The sequence below is a fragment of the Helianthus annuus genome, chromosome 6, assembly GCF_002127325.2.
Source record: "Helianthus annuus cultivar XRQ/B chromosome 6, HanXRQr2.0-SUNRISE, whole genome shotgun sequence".
NCBI classification, from domain to species: Eukaryota; Viridiplantae; Streptophyta; class Magnoliopsida; order Asterales; family Asteraceae; genus Helianthus; species Helianthus annuus.
The window spans coordinates 37,234,513-37,246,453 of NC_035438.2; the positions used below are offsets into that span (position 1 = coordinate 37,234,513).

The following is an 11,941-nucleotide window of genomic DNA, read 5'->3' on the forward strand; positions in this document are numbered from 1 at the left end:
ATACAGATGGAAAGTGTACTAAAGATCCACAAGCGGATCAGAAATAACAAATATGAATATATAAAGACTACCAAGCCTTGCTTGGAGTCGCAAATTCCAATATGCGTATACCGAGCAGCTCCAGCCTATTCTGTACTTGCTAGCTTGCGCTTAGTCTTTTAAAAATATGTCAGCTTTCGCTGGTAAATACAATTAACCAACACGTTTTGAAAATCTTTTCAAAACCATTTTATACCATTTGGTATATCATTTTCATAAATAACTTGGGGCAAACTATATCTCATGTTACCAGTATTACATGCTTGTCAATACATATTGGGCCTGGAACTAAACTCCGATACATGATTAACCAACACACCACTTTTTAATAAAAATATGACATAGCATAATAGCGTCTGTCGGGTGTATGCCTACACCTCGCGCTTAGGTCATGGCCACTTGCAATTAAGTGAGTCGTGGATATCCAAGACATGGTAGCATTAACCCCCAATGTTTAAGTTATCAAGCATAACAGATTAAAACGAGTTATTTGGATTTTGGACATCATTCGTCATTGATCCCATACCCGACCAAATGGTTAGTGCTGTACCCAAGCCCGTATAGGGAAAATAGGTTAAGAGTATTTACCTGAGCTTAGCTTTACAAATCAAAGATATATTAAGCACAACCATTAATTGAAACGACTACTACAACTGTAATTTACTGGAGGCTCTTAGTCTGGAATGGATGGAACTATGATCTGTTAGAATGTTAACGGGTCTTATTTAAGTCATAAGAGTTGGACCGGTTAACTTATAATAAATAGGTACGGTTTGCTAGATTAAGCGGAGACTAGATAGAATGTGGTTTGCACCCTCACGAGTACTATGACTCGTATAATATGGGTCAAAAAACCATACACTCTGATTAGGATTGATTTGGAAAGGTTTTGACCCGATTCGACTAACTTATATAGACTATGTTATATAAGTCAACCGTACGCGCATAGGCGGTATCGAGTGATCGGATGGGTCAATGGAAAGTCCAATATGCCAAAACATTTTTATTATGTTACCACATCAGTTTATAACTCAGATTATATGTTCCTCATCTTTCAAACCAATTTATGCGCAAAAGGGCATTTTGGTTATTATTTAGGCATAATATGTGGAGTTGCATAAAACCCGACAAATGATATGATCAGAAGGTAAACACTTAGGGGTTATTCCTTAAAATTATACGATCTTATAAAAACTTCAAATCAATATCTAAACTATCCGAAACGGGTCAGAATCGAAAGTCAAAGCAGAAATCCAACTTTTCGACTTTCGGTTGCGAACCGAGCTCTAAGCAGGAAACGACGAGTTGGACATGATCTAACGTGTCTTAATATGTTATACAAACTGATATAATTTCAAAAATTAAGGTTTCAATACTTTAAAGTTCATTTTACATTAATTACGAAAAACTGCGTTTTGACTTTCCTTTTTAATAAAACTTTGACCCGTCATTTGACCAACTTAACATGATCTTCACGAGGTGCCCTCATAGGGGATTAACACCTACATTATTACGATCACGTAGCCATTTTCAATTCGAACATTGGCTTAACCGAAATGGTCATAACCAAAAGTCAAAGCAAAAGTCAATTTGCTTGACTTTCGGCTATTAACTAGCCTAGATTTTAAACAAGACTAGGGAGAACACTTACAAGTGTTCAAGGGAAGATTTAACTTCAAGTAGGAGGCTTCTTTAGATCAGAAACACTTCAGAAGATTGAGAGAATGATTTAGAAATGTGCAAGTTCAAATGAGGCATGAACTATGCTATTTATAGTGAAGATCAAGTCCTCAATTCAAGACATGTGTCCTCTAAGATGTTATGGAAGTGATTAGTGGTACCCCAGGTGTCTCATGGAGGAAAAAGGTGGCCAAAATCATGACAAAGGTGGCAGGAATAGCAGGATGCAGTGCCAACTGTTTTTAAACTGCCAGCGCACCCCTTACGGACCATAAGGATAATGGCTTACGGCCCGTAAGGACCTTCAGCGCCCACTATTTTCCTGAATGCCTTACGGACCGTAAGGCATAAGCCTTGTGGTCCGTAAAGGACCATTAGAGACCAAAAGAATTTTAATGCCTTACGGACTGTAAGGCATATGCCTTGCGGTCCGTAAAGGACCTTCAGAAGTAAAAAATTTGGCATTTTTTCATATTTGACCTCTCCACTTCCATCCTTCCACATATTTACATATTTGGTCCCTCTCGTCCAACTATCTGGAATATTTGAGAGTTGATTGGACACGTGTTGCCATATTATTCACCATGAATTTCTAAGATGTTACATGATATGTATGTAAATTATTATATTTATATTAGATTTTAAAAACATAAAATTATAATAAAAGAAAGAAACAATATACTTGAAAATCTTAATGGGTATTTTTTTTAAAACATTAATGGGTATACCCGATGCCCACGAATACCCGACAGGTAATTAGCCAATAAATACCCGACGGGCTTTGGGTCAGGTATGGGACATGGTTTTACAGCCGGGTATGGGATTACCTGTCACACCCTCACTGTGTGTGGAAACCACGGTGGTGACTTCATATTGGGGAGATACCAAGGCATGAAAGGAAAATTTACTATTATGTTGAAATATTTAATTTACATTGTTTTTGAATCAAACTCAACAAACAACTAAACAAATTAAACAACTCGTTTATGAAAGAAAAATTACTAAATCTTGTTTATTTTAATAGCTAGGCATTCCTATATGAGCATGTCTTGATTTCTAAGCATGATTACCTGAAACATGTAGAAAATCTGTCAACTAAAAATAGTTGGTGAAAAACATAGGTTTTTCATAGTAAAGCATGGTAAACGACATTTATACAATTCAACAAGTATATCCTTCATAACTACACATTATATAACAAACACATGATTTACACAATCAAACCTCTTGACATAACGAATGATTACAGTTTCGATCACCCTAGTCGAGATGGGCGGGTTTGTCAATACTATAACGCTATAATCTACTACAGTTGGCTTGAATAAGTTAATGATTGTGCATAGGTTAACGATTATCATGGATGCTTGCTCTAAATAACATGTATGATCATGAAATACTTGTGTAACGATTTGAATTGCATAAAAGGAATGATTTTATTGACTACACGTTCCACCCCAAAAATTTAAAAATAGTAAAAGGGGGCTATGTTCTCACCTTGATGATTGATGATTGATGATGAGCTTGTGCGTTCTCCGATTACAATTCAGCCCTAATAATTTTAAGGATGGTTAATTAGGGTGGTGAATATGTTATGATGATGGATGTATATGATATTGGTTACAAGAGTCCTTGATTAATGATAAACCGTTTAGTTTTTAGAAGTAAAAATGTTAACTACATTATGTGTTGTTTTTGTTTTACGTTTTAAAAATAGTAAACGATGTCAAAAAATTATGAAAATTTCCAGTCAACTAAATTAGAATGTGTTTTACTACTTTCATTTAGAAAGTTTTTCTATTTGGAACCCGGAAAATGGTCAAAACAGTGGATCTTTACAGATCGTTTAGCTTTGCGCTTCAGTTTGGTTTTAGATGGTTAGGGGTCCAAACGAAAGTGTTTTTAAGCGTGCCATATATCATTAAAACCGTATTTCGATGTGTTTAATCATGAACTAGAAGTTTACTTGATTTGGGTTAGTTTTGACTAAGTTATGGTCGTCCTAAGTGACAACACCTAATCTGTCCAAAACGGGAAGAACACTTATGTGTTCCCGTTGGTCATTTTTAGGGTTTTTATGCGTAAATAAAATATAGAGCATGTTTTTAGAGCATAGGTGATATAATATGTACGTTAATGTTTGTTGGAATAAAGTACAAAAGAAAGGATAATGGTGCCAGAATAGTAAAGATTTGTATGAAGAATAAAATCTAAACCAAAATCGGTTTTGTTGAGACTTACTTGGAAGCAAAAATTCTTCACTTTAAAAGAGAAAAAGGGGAGTAAAAAGTGCAGAGATTTTTGAGAGTTCTTGGTGAGTTTTGGCATGAAAAATGGTGAATGGAAAGTTGGTATTTATAGGAGAGTAAAGGGGTGTAGGTGTCAACATGTGCAAGACAAGTGTAAGATTTAAATGCATGGTAGACAAGTGTTGGGTGGTTTTTATAAACCATGTTTCTAAACAAGGGGTATAATAAAAAAAGGTGGGCATGGAAGATTCATCCCTTCTTTTATGAAATCTCATTCTTTTTATATAAAACTTGTTATATTTTATAAAAGTTTGGTGTGAGTTTTTACATTAATTTACTAAAGAAATAATATTACCCATGAATTATTATAAAAGTTAGCAACTAATATTGAGAGTACAGGATCCGGCGGGTTTAGACGGAAGTTTGGACGGGAGAGAACTAATTTGGTAGAATATTATTAATAAGAATGGAGTAGAAGCAGAAGATCAATTAGCCATAAGTTGAATGCTTCATTCATACTGAAAGAGCTTACATCTTTACAAGCTGGAGAAAATTTCTCTAGCTTTTCCCATCTGGGAACTAAAACTTCACTTAAGCTCTCACTCACACTCCTATATATAGGCATTGCCATCTGTACGAGTGGGCTTAGAGCCAATGGGCTTCTCCCATTCGTGCGAGTGGACAAGTGTCCATTCATGCGATCCGAGCTAGTGTCCCTTCGTACGAAGGGCTCCTTCGTGCGAAGGGAATTTTTCCATACAATTCCGTATTTCAACTCTTTTCTATACAATATTCAACACACGCTCTATCTTAACCTATTCGCACAGTGACGGACACACAAAATATTTACTAACAAATATTTATACTAGATTCTAGACGACGTATCACGTCTTAAGATTTATAAAAGTTTAAGACACATGAAGTTTCTGAATGATGTAATACAAACTCTAACAATGGTTTTTACATGTTTTAATATTATTTTCACTTATGATATATTATCTGATGCTATAACGATCATGGACTTTTTAAATATAACAGGTTCGTCACCAACGCTCATTTCGGTAATTTAACACTAAGTGATAATTAGAAGTATTTGCATAATCATCTTGTTAGCATGTTAAAAAAAAATAAATATGCATGTATTAATGACTTGAGTCGCTAAGTACGAAAATGATTGATGATTAAAAGCTTGAAATTTCACGGTTGTTACATAACCCCTCCCATACCATCATTTGATGCTTGTAGTAGCAGGAGAACATTTCATTGATTGTGCCACCATATCGGTGTGGAAGAACTTTTGAAATACCAAATCATAATTGCCAGCAAGGAAATCAAGGTAATTACCAGACGCGATCTTACGACCAAGGGAGCAATCAAGGAGATCAAGATAACTATCATGGAAACTGGAAGAATCAAGGGAATTGTAATATGGTTCAATTTGGGTCGGATGATAACTCCATAAATGCAAAACTTGATACAATTATAGAGTTCATGAAAGAGATTCATTAAGACAACAAGATCAGAGGTCAGTAGGTAAAGGCATTGTCACAACAAGTTGGTCAACTAGTTGAAGAAGTGGTAGTCATCAGAAGAGATCTAGTTAAGCTTCCAAGTGATTTCAGGAAAATCCAGCTCACAAATCTTCTGACACAACGAGTGTAAACATAGATGAGATAAGTACTTGTTCCCTTTCTTAAATTCTACTGTTGAAACTCATTCACTACAATATGTTGAGGGCATGGTAGAGGATGTAACCGAGTCTGAGGGTGAGAGTGAGAGTGGACGTGATCAAGAAATTGAAAGTTTTATAAAGTCTAAAAACTAAAACGTTTCCTAATAGTGATAACGGGAATGTAAAAGTTTCATTCCCCTTGGCTTTACTTGCACACCAAAATTTAAGTAAACAGGCATCACCTAAGGGTGAAAATTGGGAAAGCTATGGAAAGGTTAAAATAAATAAACTGTTGCTTGAAAAAATAAAGGAAGTCCTGATCATGTTGAAATTTTAGAAGAGTTAAGTACCCCGAATACAATGTCATATGTTTCCTAGACAACTTGATTTAGCTGCTCATGAGAACGCTGTTTTGATGGGTACCCTCCCCCCAAAACTCCAATATCCAGGAGCACCTATTATTTTAATACAAATGGGTCTTTTTAAATTAGACAGGGCTTTGTTGGATCTTGGAGCATATGTGAGTATTTTATCGGGGGAGTTTATATGATCAATATGATTTTGGGCCACTACAAAAAGTTAAAACCACAGTGGTGCTGGCTGATCAAACTCCGATGTGTTCTTGGGGGATTGTAAGGGATGTCATTGTGAAAGTTGGGAAATTTTTATTATTTATTATCTTGTCGATTTCTTGGTACTTGATTGTGTAAAAAATAACCAACCAATTATTATATTGGGCAGACCGTTCCTAGCTATTTCTCCTGAAATTATTGATTGTGCTGAGGGAACGGTCAAGTTTAGGTTTGGGGATCAAAAGTTGACCATAAGGATATTTTCAGACTCAACCAAATTGATTGCTAATAAGTGTGGACCTTCAAAAAAGAATAGTCTTGTGGAAGAGAAAGAATGCTTTATGATTGACAGGTTGGTAGCATTGGTAGCAGTGAAAAACAAGAAGAAGAAACCAAGGAGGAGCACGAGAAAGAACAGATAAAAATCACAGAAGATGGATGAAGAAGAAGGAAAGTGCGAGTTGTTCAACTCTCAATGAAGTTGTATCATGTTTAAGTTTAGTAATTTTCAAGATAACTATACTAATCAAGGAGTAATTATTACCTGCCACACATTGTGTATCCATTGTCGCTAGACTGGAAAATCCATGAACGGAGGTGGGTTCATGATATGGATTCGGAGGTGGGTTCGGTGCAATTTGTGGGGATCACATAAGGTGCAGGATGATAATGATTTAGGGTTTTGTTTAAGGGTTAAAAGAATAAACTGCCCTCATATTGTTAAGTCAATAATGGAATACAATAACAGTTTTAGAGGGAGGGGTTCTGAGTGTTAAAAAAAGTAAACAAGAGGGACTCAGGATGTGTGATTTAGGAAATGAGGACTCTGGTTGATGTCGCCCATAAACCATATGGACACATATTGCACTTTACTCTAAAAAATACATGTAGGTAATTTGGGCTTAGGATTGTTGGCGATAGGATTTGTGGTCTATACCTATGCATACATACACATGATATAAGAATCATAGAAACGGAAGCAATATAATTTCTTTCTAGAAAAAAGGGCCTCCATTTTATTATAATTTTGTGGTTATGCACGGTTCGTGGTGGGGTTTATAGTGTATAGTTATAGTTATGTATACACATAGCGTCTAAAAAACTTGAGTCGGCCATGTAGACACAAACAAATAATAAAATTCTAATGAAATGTTTTAATCCATAATGTATTGAAGCTATTAAAAGATAGGTTACTATATAAGCATGTCTCTGTGGTTACGTGAAGGAAAAAGAACATGAAAGGATGGCTACGTAAGACCTCAGGCCACAGAACTGCCTACCCCATCTTCATTGAGAGGAGTACACCCTCTTTGGCACATTCAGACTAAGGATGTTGGCCTCACCAAATTTGAAACCAATTGTTGAAGCCTTCAATCCTCAAATGCCATATCCCCATTTTTTTTAATATTAGTGTAATACCCCAAAAATACGAAAATATATGAATAAGAAAAATTCCTTTTTATTTTTAATAAAAATAAAATAACTAGGGGTAAATAACCTAGTTAGAAATTAGTAAAACTTATAAAAATATGGATACCAAGTATCTTTAGTAACTAAAATAAACTTAGGGGACTAAAGTGGTCAAAGAGGCAAAGTTGTTATTATTAAAAAAATGCACACACATTTGTGTGTGCGGGAGTGTGCGACCAGGAAGAAAAGAAAGGGGGATGAACCCTAGCTTTAGAAATTAATCACAAATCCATCAAATTCAACTCAAAATCTAAGTGATTAAGGTGCATGCTTGATAATATTGAGTCTACAACATCATCTTATCATAAGCTATGTTGAAATTTGAGTTTGGTGAAGTAGGGAATGTAGATGAACGTCATGATTTGCAATCCTTGAATGGATTGTAGAAATTATAGTGAAATTCATAGTGTACACATGCTTAGAGATTAGCCCCTTTTATAAAATTGTGAAAGACAAGTGTTATAGATCAAGTGTTTTGATTATTAGTCATGTATAAATAAGTAGGTTTTAGTAAGAGCATGTTATACATGAAATTTGAGATGTAAATGATGTATTGGAAGTATGATAAATTGAAATTGGATGATATTTTGATCTTGTTGAGAATATGGATTAGATGAAATAAGAAGTATGGCTAAAAAGATGTTTACTTGAATAAATAGAAGTTACATAAAAGTCATGCCCATAAGGTGTATGATAAAATGCTTAAATGAAACTTGGTTGCTAGTTATATATGGACAAATATTGATATGAGCCGTACAAATCGATTATTTAAAAACATGGCAAAAATGATCATGATAATGATGGCTTAACAATTGTCGGGTTGTACTTTATAGGCGACTCAAGAGATAAGGTGGGTGATAAAGTCGGGAGCGATACACGGCTTAAAGGAAAGGTACAAGGTACGTGGCTTTATGCTTCATAGGATTTTATTAATGATTTTGTATTAATAAACGTTGAATAATGAAGTGATACTAGAGGAATTCGGTCATTTATAAGTGATGGATTTCACACAAATGAACCAATTGGATAATAACGAATGTTGATATGTTTGGTTTGTCTAAAAGTGATGGTTTTCACATAAACAACTAAACGGGTCAAAATAGTGAGTTATGGTATGTTTGGTTTGTTTTAAAGTGAAGGATTTCACATGAACAACCAATCGGGTCAAAATGAAGACTTATCGCATACTGGTATGGGTGCGTGAATAATGACGTTGGTATAAACCCGGTTGATGGGTAAAATTATGAATATATAAGCGTAAGCCGAGTAACGGGAACGCGGACTAAAAGTCAAAGGACTCAAGTAACGAGTCATAATCAAAAGATGGTGAATTCGTGAAAAGAATTCGGAATAATTAAGTTCAACTGTTATAAGGTTGAACGGGTCGAATAAGCGTGAATGCATATCGAATAATAAATGAGTAAAACACAAGGATAGTAACCCGAATAATGGGGTACATTCATAAAAATGATGTTCATGCGAACAAGATGTGATTTCATAAGCTCGTTTGCTTAAATATGCAAACGGGTCAAAATAATTGCATGAATTAATCTTAAGCCAATAGTATAAAGTATATGAATTCATTATTCCGGATGGCAGATTTTTAGTCTAAATTGTGGGTGATTAATTTACGATCATGTAGAAACAAACTTGAGGTCAAACGGATAAGTATATAAAAAGATATTAAAGTTTTCGTGTGTTGAAGGGAAAAACAGGAAAACAAAAAAACAACAGAGCCGTACCATAACCTACCCTACAGCTGACTGCTGTAGGCTACAGTAGCAATGGAAAACACCGCAGAACAGAGCCGTACTGATGCGTGTGTGGTGGTATATATTTTTAGGTATATTTTTAGCCCTTTTTAAAACATTAGTCAAGTTTTAAATTTATAAAACACGATATTTACTAACACCAAACACACATATGGGCAAGTGCACCCATCGTGAGCGTAGTATAGTGTTGGTAAGATACCGAGATCGTCCAAGGACACAAGAGCTTTTAATACCGGTTTATCCTCAACGTCTAATCAAATCAAAAGTTTAGAAAAAGGTGTTAAACTAGAAAATAAATCCTAAAAATGCTGAAAAGTAAAAATAAAAATAAAAACAGATAGACAAGATGAATCACTTGGATTCAACTCGCCTTTAGTGTAACCTTTGATTATTTCCGCACTTTTGCACTTTTTAAGAGATTATCTTAGTTATAGTAGTAGGCCCCTCTTTTGAAGGTGACGTTACCCTCAACCCAGTAGTTTAAGTCAGCAAGGATACAATCCTAAAGGGTTGGATTATTGAAAGATAATTAATTAAGTTATTAATGCGTAATGTGGTAGGCCCCTCTTTTGAAGGTTGTCACACCCCCAAATTACCACCTAGGGCGTGTCCCTAATGGAGGTGTAACGATCCAACAAAGAGCCACCAATCATATCAAACACAAGTAATAATGTATTAAAATACCCAATTGAAAGAAATGTATCATTTGAAAAGTTAAACCAAAAACCAAAGTATTGAGCGGAAGCATAAAAGTATAAATGTATAAGTGTGTCGAAACCCAATCAATATAAATGTTTATCATGACCATAACCACTCCAGCAGCATCAGACAGCAAGCTCCCAAGTTCCCTCAATAGTTACCTACAAGCATGTAAACAAGTGTGTCAGACTACGCTGGTGAGTTCAAGGTTTTGTTAACAAGTTATGTTACCATATGTATGTTAATACGATTTAACGCTGCGATACAATGTTGCTCATGCTAGATACCCTAGGGAGTGTGCCCATATGTATCCGGGGAGTGGGTACCCCTTAACGACCGATTGCTATGTTGCCTTCGTTAGATACCCTAGGGAGAGTGCCCATATGTATCCGAGGAGTGTGCCTCTAACAACCATAGCCATACCCAGATAATTAGTTCACGCCCGTCCTTACGGCCCGGTGTGAGGTTTCCCACCTAATAGCGCTATCAACTAGTTACCCCCATTGCCCTTCAGGCAATAACCAAAACCGATTAAGTTGTTTACCCAATGTTTCCCCTTACAAATGTTTACCCGTTGTCCCAAACCACCGGGACGCATGCTTGAGAAAATGCAATGAACTCACCTTGATTTGCTCGGCAGAATATTTCACTTGTTAATTTATTCAATACTCGCGACCTAGGAGAGTGTTTGGTAATGATCAGTTTTACAGTTTGTTTACACATAGATCACATCAGTGGTTGTCACGTATGGCACGTATAACAGTTAAGCAACCATTCACGCAAAGAACAATGATTGTTCAAACAGTTGATCCAATAGTACATAGTATCGAGTAGTCCAGTCAAGTTACAAGGCCTGATCCAATTAACAATCAGTCACGTGGCATGAAATCTTACATTCTACACACGTTACACAAGTAGCACCGCATAACAACATACAAGTTATTTGATTATGCCCTAGCATACACCATGATTTAATGTACTAAATGTCTCGAATCCCCCATATCACTTATTACCCGAGTTCTACTTTAAATACAAATCAACCACACCCAATATATATCATGTAAACAAGCACTTGTGCTAGGCCTAAGCCCCATCGTCGCCTACTATTCGGACCGAGCCCAAAAGCGGCCCAATCCAACCCGTGACCCAACACAACCCAGCCCATCAACATAACCAACTATTATCTAAATCCTATCACAGTGAATATTATCAAGAATTTCGGTAACCAATTTACCTAAACAGCAAGTATGCTTTCGGCCAACATATTAGTTCAATTGGTTAATTCATATAAAATTACAATTAACTATCAACAACACACAAACCCCCCCCCCCCATTGGACCTTTGCTCGGTCCAACAGATGATCAACACCTCAAAATGGACGGCCACATGCATATGATGAATATTTTCTAGCTGACTACACTTTCAACAATACACACACACATGATTCACAAGGACCACCGACAATCATTTAATATAATTCTATGATGCTTTTAATAATCATGGCTGACACATGCAACTCTTACCTATTCCCTTGCCATCGGCCCAATCACAGGAGGTTTACCTTATTCATACTTAGTGGGTTTAATCATGTGTGTGTGTGTTAAAGGTAGTAAGGTCCAATTAAAATCATTGACTCATTATTCGAACACCAATCATCATTACTAAAATATATACATATCCATTGTCATGCGTCAGTTGTTTATAAAAATAAATACTATATTCGGTTGCAATATTTGACTATCTCACAATACATACACCCACATGGCCGCCAATCTCTATCTAAGCCACTG

The 11,941-nt window shown here is 35.8% G+C and overlaps 1 long non-coding RNA gene across 1 annotated transcript; it reads right to left on the minus strand.

Annotated features, from left to right (window-relative positions):
• Window positions 1-2,611: 2,611 nt before the first annotated feature.
• LOC110863894 lies at window positions 2,612-4,030 on the minus strand. The gene is made up of 3 exons (XR_002549453.2): window positions 3,958-4,030; window positions 3,214-3,268; window positions 2,612-2,789 (listed from the first exon to the last, which is right to left on the minus strand). It is a non-coding gene; the product is annotated as an uncharacterized LOC110863894 (long non-coding RNA).
• Between the last annotated feature and the right edge of the window lie 7,911 nt (window positions 4,031-11,941).